Source organism: Papio anubis, unplaced genomic scaffold, assembly GCF_008728515.1.
Source record: "Papio anubis isolate 15944 unplaced genomic scaffold, Panubis1.0 scaffold758, whole genome shotgun sequence".
NCBI lineage: Eukaryota > Metazoa > Chordata > Mammalia > Primates > Cercopithecidae > Papio > Papio anubis.
The window spans coordinates 15541-31790 of record NW_022167801.1 but is presented as its reverse complement, the minus strand read 5'-3'; the positions used below and the strand labels follow the sequence as shown (position 1 = coordinate 31790).

Below are 16250 nucleotides of genomic sequence, written 5' to 3'. Positions count from 1 at the left end.
CATTGGACTGATAGGAAATTTATTTCAGACATTTTGGGTCCTTCATACCTGGTGACCAAATGCAGGATCAAGATATTGCACCCACCCCACCACGGCCATCTGTCTGTAGTCCACATGACCATTTTAGATCCACCATTCTGTGGCCACATTATCATTCTTGGGGGTAGCAACCTTTGACCAAGAACAAGAGGCTGGGCCTGGAACCCAACCTTCCAAGTGCTCCATGCAGACCTTCCTTCTGAAGCCCTGATACTTACTCAGAGAGTACCAGAAACTAGAGATGGTCCCTGCTCTTAAGGGACTCACTGACCTCTCTCTGCCCAGCCTAAAAGAATCATTTTAGCCTTGGGAAAGTCCCTCTCAGCATAAACTTCTGTCTCTTAGCTGACTTTCTTCCTTCTCAAATTCTGTGTTTCTCTTGTTTATTCTTTCAAGATTAAAAGCCAGGTAAGCCTGCCCCAAAGGTTCAACTCCTTCAAGATTTTCTACATAGCCAACCATGTAATCTGTGAACAAAAACAGTTTCATTTCTTCCTTACCAGTTTGTATACCTTTTATTTTATTTTCTTCTCTTATTGTATTAGCTAGGAATTCCAGGACAATGATGACTAGGTGTAGTAAGAGTAGACATCCCCGTCTTGTTCAGGATTTGAGGGGAAAGTATCTAGTCTCTCATCATTAAGTATAACGTTAGCTGTAGATTTTTTTTGTAGATGTTCTATATACAGTTGAGTTTGCTGAGAGTTTTTATCCGGAATGAGTGTTGAATTTTGTCAAATGCTTTTTCTGCACTTACTCATATGACCAAAAGTTTTTTTTCTTTAGCGTTTTAATATGATGGATTACATTAAATGATTTTCGAATGTTGAACCAGTCATGCATACCTGGAATAAATCCCACTCTTCATTGCACATAACTATTCTTACACATTGTTGGGTTTGGTTTTCTAATATTTTGTTGAGGATTTTTGGATTTTTGTTCATTAGAAATATTAATCTGTACTTTTCTTATCTTGTAATGTATTTCTCTAGTTTTGGTATTAGGGTAATGTTGTTCTCATAGAATGGGTTAGGAAGTATTTCTTAGTTACTTGTTTTCATTTTTATTTAGTTCAACATATTTTTTAAATTTCTCATAAGACTTCTTGGACCTATATGTCATTTAGAAGTATGTTATTTACTCTCCAAATATTCTGGAATTTTCTAGCTATCTTTCTGTTATTGATTTCTAATTTATTTCCATTGTTTTCTGAACACATACTTTGTTTGATTTCTATTCTTTTAAGTTTATTAAGGTGTGTTTTTGAACTAGGATATGACTCATCTTTAAGAATGTTCCATGTGAGCTTGAGAAAAATGTGTATTCTGCTGTTGTTGGATGAAATATCCTATAAATATCAATTAGCACCAATTGATCAATTGTGCTACTCAATTCAACTATATGCTTATTGGTTTTACTTCTGCTGGATCTGTCAGTTACGGATAAATGGGTATTGAAGTCTCCTGTAATAGTGGACTTGTATATTTTCCCCTGCAGTTCTATCAATTTTCCTCTACATATTTTGACCTCTGTTGTTAAGTATACAAAACCTCAGGATTGTTTTGACTTCTTGGAGAATTGGCCCCTTTTTCCTTGCTCTAAGATGTGCTTTGTCTGAAATTAATATAGCTACTTCAGCCTTACTATTATTATTAGTGTTAACATGGCATATTTTTCTCCATCCTTTATTTTCAATCTATCCTTTATATTTACAGTGAGTTTTCTGTAGACTACATATAATTGAGTCTTGTTTTCTTATCCACTCTAATAGTCTGTCTTTTAAATTGATGTCTTTAGACTATTCACATTCTAATTTATCATTCATGTATTTAGATTTAATCTCTACCTTATTTTAATTGTTTTTTATTCATTTCCCTTGTTCTTTGCCTTCTCAGATTTTAATTGAGAAATGTATACTATTTCATTTTGTCTCATCTCTTACCATATCAATTATACTTAATTCAAAAAAACATTTTCAGTGCTTGCCTAGAGTTTGCAATATACATTTGCAACTAATCTAAGTCTGCTTTCAAATAACACTGCACTGAGTCACAGGTGGTACACATACCTTATAAGAGAGAACTGCCAATACCTCACTCCCATCCCTTATAACATTCCTGTTACCCATTTCACATATCTGTAAGTTTTATTGCTACTAATAATATTTTATGGCTACTAATCTTTTGAACAAACTGTTATCTGTTAGGTCAATTAAGAGTAAGAAAAATAAAGCCAGGTGTGGTGTCTCATGCCCGGAATCCCAGTGCTTTGGGGGGCTTAGGCAGGAAAAGCACTTGAGGCTAGGGATTTGAGACAGTCTGGGCAACATAGCAAGACTTTATCTCTAGAAAAAAATTTAAATTTAGCTGAGTATGTTGGCATGTGCCTGTAGTCCCAGCTACTCAGGAAGCTGAGGTGGGAAGATCACTTGAGTCCAGGAGTTTGAGGCTGCAATGACCTGTGATTGCAGCACTGCACTCCAGCCTGGGTGACAAGGGAAGACTCTGTCTCAAAAAATAAAAATAAAATGAAGAACAAGAATAAGAAAAATTAAAGACTTTAAATGCTCTCCCTTTCTTTACATAGGTCCCAATTTCTGACCTGTATTGTTTTCCTTTTCTATGAAGAACTTCTTTTAACATTTCTTGAAAGGCAACAATTTCTCTCAATTTTTGTTTTTCTGAGTTTTTACTTCCCTTCATTTTTAAAGAACAATTTACCTAAACATACAATTCTAGGTTGGTGGCTTTTTTCTTTCAATGCTTTAAATATTTCACTCCACTCTCTTGTTGCTTGCATGGTTTTTGAAGAGACATCTGCTGTAATTCTCACCCTTTGTTCTCTATAAGCAAGGCATTCCCTCACTGTAGCTTCTTTCTAGATTTTCTATTTGTCTTTGACTTTCTGCACTTTGATTATAACATGCTTAGATGCAGATGTCTTGGTATGTATCCTGTGTGGTGTTCTCCAAACTTCCTGGATCTGTAGTTTGGTGTCTGTCAGTAATTTTGGAAAATTCTCAGTCATTATTACTTCAAGTATTCCTTTTGTTCCCTTATCTTCTTCTCCTTCTGTTATTCCCATTATGTGTTTATTATACCTTTCATAATTGTCCCATAGTTCTTGGATATTCTGTTGCTTTATTCTCAGCCTTTCTTCTCTTTGGCTTTCAGTTTGGGAAATTTTCAGTTTCACTGATATATGTTCAAGCTCACTGATTCTTTCCTCAGCCATGTCCAGACCATGTTACATAGGTAAATGTGTGCCATGGCGGTTTGCTGCACCTATCAACCCATCACCTAGGTATTAAGCCCATCATGCATTAGCTATTTTTCCTGATGCTCTCCCGCCTACCCCCCACAGGCCCAGTGTGTGTCGTTCCCCTTGTGTCCATGTGTTCTCATTCTTCAGCTCCCACTTACAAGTGAGAACATGTGGTCTTTGGTTTTCTGTTCCTGTGTTAGTCTGCTGAGGATAATGGCTTTCAGCTCCATCCATGTCCCTGCAAAGGACATGATCTCATCCCCTTTTTATGGCTGCATAGTAGTCCATGGTGTATATGTACCACATTTTATTTTTCCAGTCTATCAGTGATGGACATTTGGGTTGGTTCCATGTCTTTGCTATTGTGAATTGTGATGTATGAACATACGTGTGCATGTATCGTTATAATAGAATTACTGTACTTTTATTCCTAGCATTTCTTTCTTTCTCTTTCTTAGAGTTTCAGTCTCTCTGCTGATATTCCCCCATCTCTTCTTGCATGTTGTCCACTTTTTCTATTAGATCCCTTCGCATAATAATCATTATTTTAAATTTCCAGGCTGTTAATTCCAAAATCTCTGTCATATCTTAATCTTGTACTTGCTTGGCCTCGTCAAAATGTGCTTTTCACCTTTTAAAGTGTTGTGTAATTAGTTGTAGAAATCTAGATTATTACATATTGGGTAAAAGAAACTGAAGTAAGTTATCATGAGGTTTTATGTTTATCTAGCTAGGAGTTCAGCTGTGTTTACTTTCTTCGTGTCTTTATTAGAGGCTAAAATTTCCTCTGTTGTTGTTTTTGTCTCTGGGATTCTCTAGAGACTTCTTAAATAGGATCTAAGCCTCACAGGTCAGATGACAGCTGTGGTATCTTCTCTCACAAAACTATAGTTCTATCAGTTTTCTGAGTGACGGTTTGCCCATAACCTCAATTCTTTGGTGGATCTAAGGAAAGGTGTTGATTTCAGTATTTCAGTTTTTTTCCCTGTTTTGAGGGTGGCAGTGGTGACTTCCAAGCTCTTTGTAAGTCATGCCAGAAACCAGAAGTCCTTCAGTACTTTTCAACCTCTTTCTGTGTTGCTGTTTGCATGTTTTGTGTCTTGCTTCTAACTTCTGTGTGTATTCTACTAAAATAATTTGCATCCACGAAAATTTTATTCACTCCTTTAGTGACAGATATTTATGATACTTCTACTGTATACAGCAATGTTCTGAATATCCTAATACATGTCAATTTATCAACCTATGTGATAATTATTCTGGGTTATAAAGCCAGGATTAGAATTGTTGAATAAAATGATATATACTATCTTAAATTTAGTATTCAACCAGAATGCTACACAAATCTATATTCCCTCTGGTAGTATACAAGGGGGTCTCATTTCCCCTATGTTCTTGCCAATATTTACCACTATCTGGGTTTCTAATTGTTTATTTTTTATTTTTTATTTTTTTGAAACGGAGTCTCACTCTGTTGCCCAGGCTGGAGTGCAGTGGGGCAATCTCGGCTCACTGCAACCTCTGCCTCCTGGGTTCAAGTAATTCTCCTGCCTCAGCCTCCCAAGTAGCTGGGACTACAGGCACATGCCACCACACCTGGCTCATTTTTGTATTTTCAGTAGAGACAGAGTTTCACCATGTCAGTCAGGCTGGTGGCAAACTCCTGACCTCAAGTGATCCACCCATCTCAGCCTCCCAAAGTGCTGGAATTATAGGTGTGAGCCACCACGCCAAGCCTGTTTGTACTTTTTTTTTTTTTTGAGTAAAAATTATTATTTTTTTATTCTTTAAACTTTTCCTTCTTTGATTACTAGAGGAGTAAAGTGCCTTTTCATACTAGCTATTGGGATTTCTTTTTCTACAAATTACTTATTCATATAATTTGCATATGTTTCTTTCTTTGTATTTCATCAATTCTAAATTGTGCTTTGTTTACGTTTTAAGATCCTTGAAATTGGGACACATATTGCAATAAATTAATATCTGTTTCATCTATCTGTTATTGTATAAAAAACCACCCCAAAATCTAATTTGCTTAAAACAACAATTTCATATATTTCACAGTTCCGTGGGTTGACATGGCTTAGCTGGATGATTTTTCTCATGGTCTTGCCTAGAGTCGCTCATGAAATTGCAGCCAGATGGTGGCTGGGATTGGAGTCATGTGGAGACTCCACTGGGATTCTGAGAGATTGCTTGTTTCTCTCTCTTTCTCTCTCTCTCTCTCTCTCTCTCTCTGTGCATGTAGTCTCAGGACTTCATTTTATGGTCTCTCCAACAGACTAGCTTGACTTGTTACGTGGCATTTCAGAGCTCCCAAGAACAAGAGCTTCAAAAACTGTAGGAAGAAGCTGCAAGGTTTCTTTGACCTGGCCGCAGAAGTCATGTATTACTTCCATTCCGTTTGATTAGTCAAGTACATCATAAGGTCAGCTAGGATTCAGGAAGAATGAAACAGACTTCACCTCCTGAGGGAGGGGCAGCAAGATCACATGACAACAGAGCATGTGGTTGCAGATATTATTGTGGCCATCTTTGGAAACACAAATTGTTATGAGCTGCCATTTGGCCACAAATTTCATCTCTCTCCCACATACAAAATGCACTTAGCCTCTTCCTCAAAAGCCTCGTCTTCTTAAGTCTAAGATTTCATCATCTAAATCAGATGTGAATGGAGTCCTTTGGGTGAAGTTCCTTAGGTACTACTCCTTGAGCACAGGAGACAAGATATCTCAACCTGAAGACATTTGAACTTAAGAAACAAGATATCAGCCAGGCGTGGTGGCTCACGCCTGTAATCCCAACACTTTGGGAAGCGAAGGCAAGTGGATCACCTGAGGTCAGGGAGTTCAAGACCAGCCTGGCCAACATGGTGAAACCCCATCTCTACTAAAAATCCAAAAATTAGCCGGGCATGGTGGTGGGCACCTGTAATCCCAGTTACTTGGGAGGCTGAGGCAGAGAGAATTGCTTGAACCCGGGAGGCAGAAGTTGCAGTAAGCCAAGAGTGTACCACTACACTCCAGCTTGGGCAATAGAGCAAGACTCCATCTCAAAAAAAAAAAAGATATCTGCCATGCACACAAACCCAAAAAAGATGGTGAGACAAAGAAAGGATAAGGGCATAAATATTCCTATTGAAAAAAATTGAGAGAACAGGAAGCACACAGCAGTCACTTGTCATAGCAATTCTGGCTGGGAACACATCGCCATTCCTCAATGAGATCCCAGTCCTGCACTCATCGAAGTGCTTCTCCGTTCTGCTTCCCTCTACTTTCTGGGTTCTAAGCTCTTCCTTTTAAGTTATCTTTTCTTTTCTATAAGACAATGCCCATATTTGCAGGTCAGTATCAAACTGCTTCCTGACTATAAAAGTTTGAAGACTCAGAGGCCTCTTTTTATTTTCAACTGTCTCTCCCTTTCAGTAGCAGAATTCTTTTAAAAACTGTATGGACTGGCCGGGCGCGGTGGCTCACGCCTATAATCCCAGCACTTTGGGAGGCCGAGGCGGGTGGATCACGATGTCAGGAGATCGAGACCACAGTGAAACCCTGTCTCTACTAAAAATACAAAAAATTAGCCGGGCGTGGTGGCAGGCGCCTATGGTCCCAGCTACTAGGGAGGCTGAGGCAGGAGAATGGCGTGAACCCGGGAGGCGCAGCTTACAGTGAGCCGAGATCGCGCCACTGCACTCCAGCCTGGGCAAAAGAGCAAGACTCCGTCTAAAATAAATAAATAAATAAATAAATAAATAAATTAAAATAAAATAAAATAAAATAAAATAAAATAAAATAAAAACTGTATGGACTTCTTTTCTATCAACTTATAACCCATTCCAGTAAACAAAAGCCACACTGATAAATCACTCTAAGACAGGTTCCTCTCTACCTTGCACTGAGAAGAAAAGCGGGCTCTTAAGTTTTTTAGAAGCCTCTACTCTAACAGAAAAGGTCTAAGAAACACGTCCTTGGGATTTTTTCGTAGACTTTTTGCCTAGCTGAGAGGGTTCAGGAGGCATTATCTTAAATCTTTCTGAGGTCTAAACAAAGGTCTACAGCTGTAATCTTAAAATCTTGACCCTGAGGCCATACTTTTAGTGGCAGTGCCCTGAATTTGCTCTTTTGCTCTGTTGTCGTTTATTACTTTAATCATCTTTTACTGGAAGAGAATGGAGATGAGAAACAGTTTTCTTTTCAATCCTAAAAAATCTGGCTAAGAAATGTGTTTTCTCTAGATTCTAGTTGAAAACTGAGCAGTTACTTCTTTAGCTCATCTCCAACTTTACCTTATCACATGCAGCTGAAAGAAACCAGCTGGTACATTCAACATCCTAGGTGGATACTTCCTTAGTCACCTTATCACAGGCTGAAGCATTGCTAAACTTTCTGCCACTACATTACACAAGCGACCTTTTTTCTAGCTCCCAATACAAAATGTATTCCTTGTCCTTCCAGCTTTTACAAAGAATTTCTTAGAGGCCCTTCCAGATTCTTCTCATCACCTGGTCCCCAAACCAATACCACATATCTTAGATTTTTGTGAAATCATCAGCCTTTCATAGTACCAGTCTCTGTTTTGGTGATAAATTGTTGCGTGCCAACCACTCCAAAACTTAGCAGTTTAAAGCAATTATCATTTTCTTAGTTCTCATGGTTCTATGGTTGACTGGGGTAAGGTGAGAGGTCTCCCATGGGGTACCCCAAGCAGTTAGAGGATACCTAGAGCTGGAATTACCTGAAGATTTGACTAGGATACTGGGACAACTTAACCTCTCTCACCCTCCAGATAGACTTAGGTCCTCTCTACCTAGTCTCTCCAGCAAGTACTCCAGTAACACTTGTTACAAGGCAGGTCAGGCATCCCAAGTGCAAATGTGTCAAGAGACAGTGGAAGTTGCAAGGCTTCTATAACCTAGCTCTACAAGACACACAACACCAGCACCACAGCACCCTGTTGGTCAAGTGAGTCACAGGGCTGGACTGGATTCAAGAATAGTAAAAATAGACTGGAATTCTTGGAGAAGCAGTGTCAAGGACACATGGCAAAAATTCCTGTGGTGCATTAAAATATGCATGTCAAACAGGTGCAGTTTATGGTACATAAATTACATCTCAACCAAGTTTTTGGTTTTGTTTGTTTTTGAGATGGAGTTTCGCACTTTCACCAGTGATTCTCCTGCTTTGGCTTCCTGAGTAGCTGGGATTACAGGCATGAGCCATCTCGCCTGGCTAAGTTTTGTATTTTTGGTAGAGACGGGGTTTCACCATGTTGGCCAGGCTGGTCTTGAACTCCTGGCCTCAGATGATCCACCCGCCTCAGCCTCCCAAAGTGCTAAGATTACAGGCATGAGTCACCACACCTGGCGATAAAGTTGTTTTTAAAGGGTATGTCTGTTGGAAGATATGCAGTGATATGCATCTTTGGAAACAGTCTGCCACAGCATTTTGCACGGTTGCTGTCAGGTAGGCCGTGGTCATGATTTACTTGCCTTTCCCTCTTTATGCATAATCTTAGTTGTTTTTCCATTGACATTCCCATTGAACAACCACCATCTCTCAGTGTTCCAATCAACAAACCATTTAATAAGCAGTTGAAAAAGGAATCTGTAATTCTAGTTGTTGCTTGAAATCTTTCAGCGATAAGTTCTTGTAAGATCAAACCATTTTGAGCATGAAGAGCTGCAGAATGGTTTTCAACAGTTTGCAAAACAGCCCCAGAGACAACAGCGAGGCATCCTTTTAGAAAATGTCCTGTGATGTCACAGACCACACAACCTTGTATAAAAGCACAGAATCTGAAAGTGATTCAGAAGAATTACATTCTAAATAAAAGTAAGTTTTAGTAAAACTTAATATCAGAGACGAAGATGGGAGGGAGGCAGTGGACAGAAAAGCTAGCCGACATTCTAAATATATCATTGCTATTTCATGACAGGACAATAAATATTTAGGTTGAACAATATGGAAGTGTCCTTCTTATAGATCCAAACCATCAATGGTGAAGAACCTCTTGATTTGTAGCCTAATGAGTCCTACAGAATTCTGAGGAAAGATAGCCCAACACAGAAGGCACTTAAACAGAAAAATGGATAGCATGGTATTTATCTGTCAAGATGAGGTGAGAGAAGTTAAATTATATATTATTGTTTGATGACAGACAAGGCCTAGGAACTTAGCACTGTGTGATTCTGTGATGAGTCTGCGCCATATACTGAAATTGTATATTCATGATCATGGACCATTTCAAAATGGTAGCAAAATTACCACGATCCTACTTCTCTCCTACTTTTCAGAAAGTTTACTTTCCTATAATTGAGTGCCTTCTTTTTATTAAGAATCTGAAGTGTTTCTCAGTCTTATCTTCTCTTGTCTCTTTCTTTACTAATTAGCCTTCTATTATTGATAGTTCCATTTTCCTTCTTACTGAAAGGTATCATTTCTTTTTTCTTTCTTACTCACTGTCATTCTAGTAGTGTCCATAGCTGGCAATAACCTGAATGCATTGCACAGGCATTTTTGTGAATCAAATAATCTATCTTGGAAATGTACAATAACAAAGGAAATAATTGAATGGCCACTAATGAACTATTTATGTCTGAGCATTATAAAAAGAATGCACAAATTTTTCTAGAATCAAGGTAGTAAGAAAATGTTTTTTCCTCTAGTGATTGAATAGAAGAGACTTTACCCTTGATTGGCCACTAAACAAACAAAGAAAGAATCCTGGAAGAGAATCTGTAATCTCAGCACCCTCTGAAAAGTCACTGGACTGACTGCTTTAGCAACTGTCATTAATAGTGCAATTACTGGCATTGACCAAAAGAGGGCAGTTAAATGCTATAATGAGATAATGAGAGCACTGTGTAATAAGACATCAGTTGTTAAAGTGTTGTCATAAGGAAGAAGAAACAGAGGAAAAGGTCATGAATAGAAAAAAAAAAGTGTTTTTAAAAAAACATAAAATTATACATATGCCAAGAACAAATAAGATCGTTTGGTCAATCCTAAGTTTCTGTGTACACAGATTATTAGAGAAAAATACTTTTTAATCATTCTATTTGTAAAGTCATCAGAGAAGGAAAACATAATCTCACTTCCTAATATTTCATATACGCAATCTAAGCTGGTTTTCTCATTCTTCTATTCTCAGTAAAAGCAGAGAGTAGCCATCAAAAACAACAAATGAGCGAGGACAAAGAGAATAGATGTGGAGGTAAAGAGATAAGCCTTGAATGTAATAACTAATGTTTTATTTAGCAATCATCTACCTTATACGTGTGACCAACTTATTGAATGAACAGAATTCATATATTACAATCAGGAAAGAGCTTTATTCTCCAACCAGAGCCTCCATACCCTTGGACAACTTATCAGACAAATCAGTTAGCTCTTCTAATAAATTCAAGCTACTCTTAACAGTCTCATTTGACTATCTGAAAAAGTTTAATCCAATCTCAATTAAAATGTTATTCTTATAACCAATTCATTTTTGGTTTTGGTTTTTTTTTTTTGTTTTTTTTTTTGTTTTTTTTTTTTTTCTTTTTGAGACAGAGTCTCACTTTGTCACCCAGGCTGGAGTGTAGTCCACGATGTCTGCTCACTGCAGCCTCCACCTCCCAGGCGGAGAATCAAGCGATTCTCCTATCTCAGCCTCCTGAGTAACTGGGATTACAGTTGCCTGTCACCACACCCAACTAATTTTTGTTCTCCTCTACATACAGCTCTCACAAACCAGCAGTGGGGAAGTGCTGCTGCCCTCCAGCCTCAAGAGATGCGGAATTGGAAGAAAAGGGAAAAGTCTTGCTCTGGTACTATTGTTATCTGGCCGTGATTTTGTGGAAGATACCTGGGATGGTTTTTTGATGTGTCAGCTTTACTAGGCAATAGTCCCCTGTTACTCAATCCAACACTAATCTATTTATTGAAGGTATTTTGTAGATTTCATTAAAGTCCGTAACCAGTTGATTTTAAGGAAGGGAAAGTATCCTAGATAATCTAAGGGTGAAATTGGTTCAATATCAGTTGAAAGGTCTTAAGAGTGGTATTAAGGCTTCCCTGATAAACATGAATTTCTACCTATAGACAGCAGCTTCAGCAGCTTCGGCTTCTGCTAGAGAGTCCCAGCCTGCCCTTCCTGGCAGCCTGCCTTATGAATTTTGGAATTGCCCAGCCGTGAGCCAATTCCTTGCAGAGTCTTGCTCTGTTGCCCAGGCTGGAGTGCTGTGGCACAATCACAGCTTATTGCCATCTTGAACTCCTGAGCTCAAGCGAGTCTCCAGCCTCAGCCTCCTGAATAGGTAGGACTATAGGCAAGCACCACCACACCCAGCCAATTTTTTATTTCTTTAAGGACTGTGGAGTCCCACTATGCTGCCCAGGCTGGTCTCAAACTCCTGGCCTCAAGCAAGCCTCCTGTCTTGGCCTCCCAAAGCACTGGGATTACAAGCATGAGCCACTGCTGTACATCTTTTAACACAGCCAGGTCTCACTGAATTACAGAGATATGTTCTGATAAATGTAACCCTAAGCAACGTTGTTTTGTGCAAAGGTCATAGATTGTATTTACACAAACCTAGATGGGATAGCCTACTCCACACCTGGGCTGTGTGGTATAGCCGATTGCTCCTAGGCGGCAAACCTGGACTGCATGTTACTGTAGGCAATTGTAACAAAATGGCACATATTTGTGTATCTAAATGTATCTAAAGATAGAAAAGGTACCATCAAAATACAGTATAAAATATTTATGGTACACCTCGATAGGGCTCTTACCATGAATGGGGTTTGCAGGACTGGAAGTTGCTCTGGGTGAGTCAGTGAGTGGTGAGTGAATGTGAAAGGCTAAGACATTACTGTACATTACAGTAGACTTTATACACACTGTAATACTCAAGCTACACTAAATTCATTTAAAATTTTTTTCTACAGTTTTCATAAAGGTTTATTTCATGATTGGTGGGTAGTGCATTTAACAGTTAAATATACTTAAATAATATGTAGGTGGCTGCATGGTTACAGCATATTGGTAACTAGATACATAACCAATTCAACTAGAAACCAGCTAATGAGTAGCTGTTTAAATATTTAAAATATAGCTCTTGTTTAGATCCTTTGTTTTGATCACCTTCTTTGTGGGGAGAGTCTGCTGGTCATAATGAAAATGTATTAAAGCCAAATCTTCTGATATCCATTGCCATTTCTTTCAACTGGATTAAGTCTCCAACTCCAGGACAAACCCAGGTGTTTGGCCTCTTCTATTAGTGTGCTTTTTAGCTAGCAGAGCAGAAAGTGCAAGCTTCACAGCAGGCCTCAGAGTCTGCGTGTAAAAGAAGTCTCTTTCTTTCCACTCCGATTAAACTAGAGTTGTTGACTTTTGCAAAAACAGAAGCAGTGAAATGCAACCGATATTTAGCGTCAATAACAAAATGAGTACAGTTGGTACTTAATGTCCAAGCAAAGTTTACTGAAGTGTCAAGATTGTCACATACCTTCTGATAAACTGAGCGTCCAAATTCTGTCCCATTATTATTAGTGTGAAGCTCGAAGTCCCCCATCCAGTAGCCCACTGCAGAGTTATTCCTTGTCAGCTTTGACTTGGCACTGTCAGTGGTCATCTGGTACCCAGCAAGCCAGCCCTCGTAATCAAAGATGGCTGAAGCACAGATTGCAGGTCCAGCAAAATCAAAATTAACATCACAAGCAAGGTTTCTGCATTCCCTCTTGCAAGAGGACTTGATTTTACCACTTTTGTTTCCTGTGATTGCAAAGAAGGTGGTATCAAATATTAGTTTCAAACCTTGACAAACCTGGTCCAATTGTGATTTCTGTTCCCAGAGTATTATCAGCGTCTCATTTTTCTGGGAAAGTCACACTATACTCACACCGTTTATATTTGGTCTCCAAAACCCCAAAAGCTTTTCCAGTGTCTGTATTAAATGAACCAGATGTTGAGAATCCCACAGCACTTCATGACTTTGTTCTCATATCCAATTTTACCAACCCCAAACCAAATCCTTTGTTAAAAATATCTCTGGCAGCTTTGCCAAGGTTAACATATGATGAAGAAATACACACTGGCCACAAGCAGGTCTGCCCATAGGTCGCCATGGTGAGGCCACAGTAAGAGGTGATCTGGTGGTCTCCTAAGGAGGGCCACGGCCACCAGTCCGCTCTCAGCTGAGGCTGCCCAGCCGGCTCACAGTCAGGCTGCACCTGCCGTGAAGTGAAGTCTCTTTCTTCAGTAGTAAATTAACCTTAGCTTATTCTAATTTTTTTACTTAATAAACTTTTTCCTTTTTTTGTTAACTTTTATTTTAGGTTCAGTGGGGGTACATGTGCAGGATTGTTACATGGGTAAATTGCATGTTGCGGGGGTTTTGTGTACAAACGATTTTGTTACCCAGGTATGAACACATTACCCAAGAGGCAGTTTTTCCATCCTCACTCTCTCCCAACCTCCACTCTCAAGTAGGCCTCAGTGTCTTTTGTTCCACTCTGCCTCCCTGTATACTGAATGTTTAGCTCCCACTTATAAGTGAGAACACGTGGTATTTGGTTCTCTGTTCCTACATTAGTTTGCTTAGGGTAATGGCCTCCAGCTCCATCCATGTTGCTGCAAAGAACATGATTTTACTTTTTTACAGCTGTATAGTATTTCATGGTGTATATGTACCACATTTTCTTTATCCAGTCCACCGTTGAGGGGCGTCTGTCTCTGCCATTGTGAATAGTGCTGCAATGAACCTGCACATGCATGTGCATTTTTGGTAGAACAATTTATATTCCTTTGGGTATATACCCAGGGATGAGATTGCTGGGTTGAATGGTAATTCTGTCTTTTTTTTTTTTACTTTAAGTTCCAGGGTACATGTGCAGAACGTGCAGTTTTGTTACATAGGTATACATGTGCCATGTTTGTTTGCTGCACCCATCAACCCGTCACCTGCATTAGGTATTTCTCCTAGTGCTATCCCTCCCCTAGCTCCCTACCCCCCGACAGGCCCTGGTGTGTGATGTTCCCCTCCCTGTGTCCATGTGTTTTCATTGTTCAACTCCCACTTATGAGTGAGAACATGCGGTGTTTGGTTTTCTGTTATTGTGACAGTTTGCTGAGAATGATGGTTTCCAGTTTCATCCACGTCCCCGCAAAGGACATGAACTCATCCTTTTTTATGGCTGCATAGTATTCCATGGTGTATATGTGCCACACTTTCTTTATCCAGTCTATCATTGATGGACATTTGGGTTGGTTCCAAGGTAGTTCTGTCTTAAGTTCTTTGAGAAATCTCCAAACTACTTCACTTTTTTGTATTAACACACAGTTTACCACACAAATGTATTGTACAGCTACACAAAAATATTTTCTTTCTTTATATTCTTATTATATAAGCTTTTTACTATTTAATTTTTTTTTACTTTTTAAATAGTTTTGTTAATAACTAAGACACAAACACATACATTAGGCTAGGCCTACACAGCATCAGGATCATCAATATCACTATTCTGCTTCCTCATCTTGTCCCACTGGGAGGTCTTCAGGGGCGATAACACTCATGAGGCTGTCCTTTCCTGTGATAACAATGCCTTGTTCTGGAAAACCTCCTGAAGGGCCTGCCTGAGACTGTTTTACAATTAACTAATTTTTTAATAGATAAATATAAAGAACGTACTCTAAAATGACAATAAAAAGTATAATGGCCAGGCGTGGTGCCTCACACCTGTAACCCCAGCACTTTGGGAGGCCGAGGTGGGCAGATCATCCGTGGTTGGGAGTTTGAGACCAGCCTGGCCAACATGGTGAAACCCCGTCTCTACTAAAAATACAAAAAATGAGCCAGGCATGATAGTGCATGCCTGTAATCCCAGCTACTTGGGAGGCTGAGGCGGGAGAATCCCTGGAACCCGGGAGGCAGAGGTTTCAGTGAGCCGAGATCACACCATTGCACTCCAGCCTGGGTGACAAGAGTGAAACTCCATCTCAAAAAAAAAAAAAGTATAGTATGTTAATTACATAAATCAATAACAGAGGCACGTATTGTCGCCAGGTTTTCTGTATCATACATAACCGTATGTGCTATAGTTTTTACACAACTGGCAGTGAAGTAGGTTTACACCAGCATCACCACGAACACATGAGTAACGAGCAATGTGTTGTGCTGTGATGTTGTGACAGCTATGATGTCCCTAGAGATAGGATGTCACTAGGAATTTCTCACCTTCGTTATAATCTTATGGATATTCTTATGTCAGATATGTGATCCATTGTTAACCAAAACATCATTATGCAGCGCATGACTGTGTTTTGTATCTCTTCTCCAGGTTCTGCTTCTCTGGTTGAAACCTGACTGGTACAATACACAAACACCAATTGTCCCTCATGGTGTCCTTCGATGGGTCTTAGGAGATCCTACACAGAGATACCTCCCTGGGGAATTTCTGCAGGGCATCATTCCCCGATACAGGTGAGACGCTCTCTGGAAGGCCTCCTGTGACTTTACCTTAGCTCTCAACTTCTAGTGAAGCATCCAACATGGCTTTTTTCTTGTAGGCTCTCCTCAGCAATAGGGAGTCCGCTTGGATGAAGCCCTCCGTAGAGGACTGAAACCCACATCCGCTTCTTCTGGGATGAGGGGAGCTCATATACCCGCTCACCAAATAACAAAGCTGCACCTTGAAGCCACCCCACCTTACCCTGTCATCAGGAGCAACTTCTGCTAACTTCTCACCACTGGGCCTCTCTAAACAATAGTCACACAGAAGTGTCTTTGTCCTCTTCAATAAGGGACATGGGTCACGTTCTTCCAAACACTTTTTTGTTCTCCATGCTGTCTCAAATTTACAAGCTCCCGTAGTCAAGCAAGCGTAGAGTCAAGGAGTAAGACTCTGTCCACCTTCAGCAAGCAGCGCCCAATCTCTCCAAAGTGCCCTCTTGTTTCACCTCTCACTTGG

General features: G+C 39.6%; 1 pseudogene; it reads right to left on the bottom strand.

Moving 5' to 3' along the window:
- Positions 1-11680: 11680 nt before the first annotated feature.
- LOC116273485 lies at positions 11681-13639 on the bottom strand (annotated as a pseudogene).
- Between the last annotated feature and the right edge of the window lie 2611 nt (positions 13640-16250).